The sequence below is a fragment of the Gossypium arboreum genome, chromosome 9 (genome assembly GCF_025698485.1).
Source record: "Gossypium arboreum isolate Shixiya-1 chromosome 9, ASM2569848v2, whole genome shotgun sequence".
NCBI classification, from domain to species: Eukaryota; Viridiplantae; Streptophyta; class Magnoliopsida; order Malvales; family Malvaceae; genus Gossypium; species Gossypium arboreum.
The window spans coordinates 71,253,275-71,255,852 of NC_069078.1; the positions used below are offsets into that span (position 1 = coordinate 71,253,275).

Genomic DNA, 2,578 nt, shown 5'->3' on the forward strand with positions numbered 1-2,578 from the left:
AATCTATGACGACAAGCCCATGTGGAAAATGCTAACAATCTTAAGCATTTCACTTTAAGAACCCCAATTGATCTTACAAGCTTAGACATTTCATATTGGGTTTAAGTTTTAGGCTTAATTTTTATTATACATAAGCACAATATTTTGTTTATTAGCTCTTATTATTTTATTATTATTTTATTCCAAATTTTTATAATTATTAAGTATTTTAAGTTATTTAGGAATTTTATGTTAACAAGAAAGTTTAGTTTAAAACTACTTCTTGTTTAGATTAAATTAGAGTTCTAGTATACTTAGGAGTTTTATTTAGATTTATTTATCTAGCCTATATATAGGCCTTTGCATTGTACAGGGGACAATTGATTATTATTCTATTTCTCTTTTGAGTTAATAAATTCTCTTTGAGTTTTTTCTTTTCAAGAATTTCTCTTGAGTTTCTTTTAGAAGAGTTTTAACAATCTTTTTAGATTGTGGGATCATCTTCAAACTTTTTCTTGCCAAGGTTTTTATCTTGGAGGAAATTAGAGCCGCTTGAAGGGGGTTGTGGATTCTTCGTGTTTCCAAGGCTTCTTAGGACTTCTACACGCCACGTTCTATCTTTCCATTTATCTTCTTTATTCACTTCCTGCATCCTTGATTTATTATTTGTTTTAATTATTTTATCTAACTTGGATTTAATTTCGTTTCAGGTTGTGTCAAGAAAAATCCAAGTTTCTTTCCGAACGTCTAGAGCCCTAAGTCAAATCTGCGACTTTGACAAACTTTACGATCCGCTTTCGCGTTCATCCTTCTCAACCTTTATCACAAAATGTAAATGTAATTTATAATACTTTGGTTTAAGTTTCATTTATATTTACATTCTAAACTTATGTTTTTTTAAGAGAGATTTGCTTTAGAAGTCTCCGATGATTATATCAAGAAGGCATTAGGTAAAAGATGGAGAGACAATAAAAGCACTTTAAAGAAACAATATTTTAAGAAAGACATAAGCCTCGAGGAAAAATTGAGAAATGTCCCGCCGGGAATGCTGAGGTATCAATGGGAAGATGCGGTTAGATTTTGGAATTCAAAGAAAGGAGAGGTATTGCGTATTTCCAAACTCTTATATATAGTGTTTGCTATATACGTAATAATAATTTTATTATGTAGGACTGTGAGTGAGTTGGAACAAGCAGCAGGGAAAAACAAAAATTCACGCACACGGCAGGGTCGAGAAGTTTTGCTTCTGTAGCTGAGGCCGAGGTATTATGAATTTATTAATTATTTCAAATATTAATAACTTTCTATTATTAAATAATATTTTTACTACTATATTGTAGGAAGTCAAATCCGGACAAAAAGTTGGACGCCTTCAGCTTTTTGAGATTACGCATAGGAAGAAAGATGGATCTCCTATGACATCCGAAGCTGGAGAAATTATGGTATATTTACTTAATAATATTTGATTTATTCTAAATATTTATAATCTTTAATTATAATTGTTTAATTCAATTCATCATTAGTAGTTTTAAATAATGTTAAGTTATGTTGCATTCATTTTTATTATATATTTCGTTTCTAACTCTTTAATTGATTTTTTAGGAGAAACTAAAGGAGAAGAAGGCGAAATATGAAGCGATTGCTTCAAGTGATAGTTCTGTTAATCTTGAGAACATTGATAATGTAATTATCTTTGAAGTTTTGGGTCTGAAAGGTATGGTCGAGTTCGATTTCAAGGATCTCGTGTTACCCCGACCCAATATTTTGGATCCGGCTCCCAGCAATACATGCCTTCCGGAAGTCAAGCTCAAGCTGAAGCTCAGAGGTTAAGAGACCAGATAGCTTAGATGCAAGCGAACACGGTTAAGCAAATTGCCGAGGTTCAACGAAAATATGAAGAACTCCAGCAACAACTTAGAGCAGAGGCAGAAGAGAGGGAGGCAGTGGCTGCAGCGAGAGAGGCAGAGGCACGAGCGATGGTAGCAGAGCAGAGTAAAAAGTACGATGACCTCCATTCTGACTTCAAAGAGATGATGCATATGTTTCAAAGAATCATAAAAGCCGCCATCTTAGACTTCAGCTTTTCTTATTGTAAGAATGCTTTTAAGTTCATCACGTTTAACATTATTGTAAGAATATTTTAAATTATACTTTATTTATTAATTATATCATATATCTTTAGTTAAATTTGAAGTATCATTTAGAATTAATGTTTTTGATTGTATTTTTTATGCTAAATTTGCTATTTTCGGCTGCATTTTATACTATATTTGTTGTATTTGGTTGGATTTTAATGCAGGAAGGGCAGGATATTGGTGAAAAAAAATATTGCAAATCTGCCAAAATTAGCGGCGTTTGTGGAAAAAACGCCGCTACAAGCCGTGACTTTTAGCGGTGCTTTTCCCACAAACGCCGCTAAAAGCCGTGACTTTTAGCGGTACTTTTCCCACAAACGCCTCTAAAAGACGTGACTTTTAGCGGTGTTTTTCCCACAAACGCCGCTAAAAGCTGTGACTTTTTAGCGGCGTTTTTTTCAATAAACGCCACAAATTTTTGTGGCGTTACCTATAGCGGCATTTTTTTGCGGCGTTTTAAAAAG

At 33.1% G+C, this 2,578-nt stretch overlaps 1 long non-coding RNA gene across 1 annotated transcript; it reads left to right on the forward strand.

Annotated features, from left to right (window-relative positions):
- The first annotated feature begins 1,141 nt into the window (after positions 1 to 1,141).
- Positions 1,142 to 1,647, forward strand: LOC128280606 (uncharacterized). The gene is made up of 3 exons (XR_008270698.1): positions 1,142 to 1,242; positions 1,320 to 1,421; positions 1,582 to 1,647. It is a non-coding gene; the product is annotated as an uncharacterized LOC128280606 (long non-coding RNA).
- Positions 1,648 to 2,578: the final 931 nt, after the last annotated feature.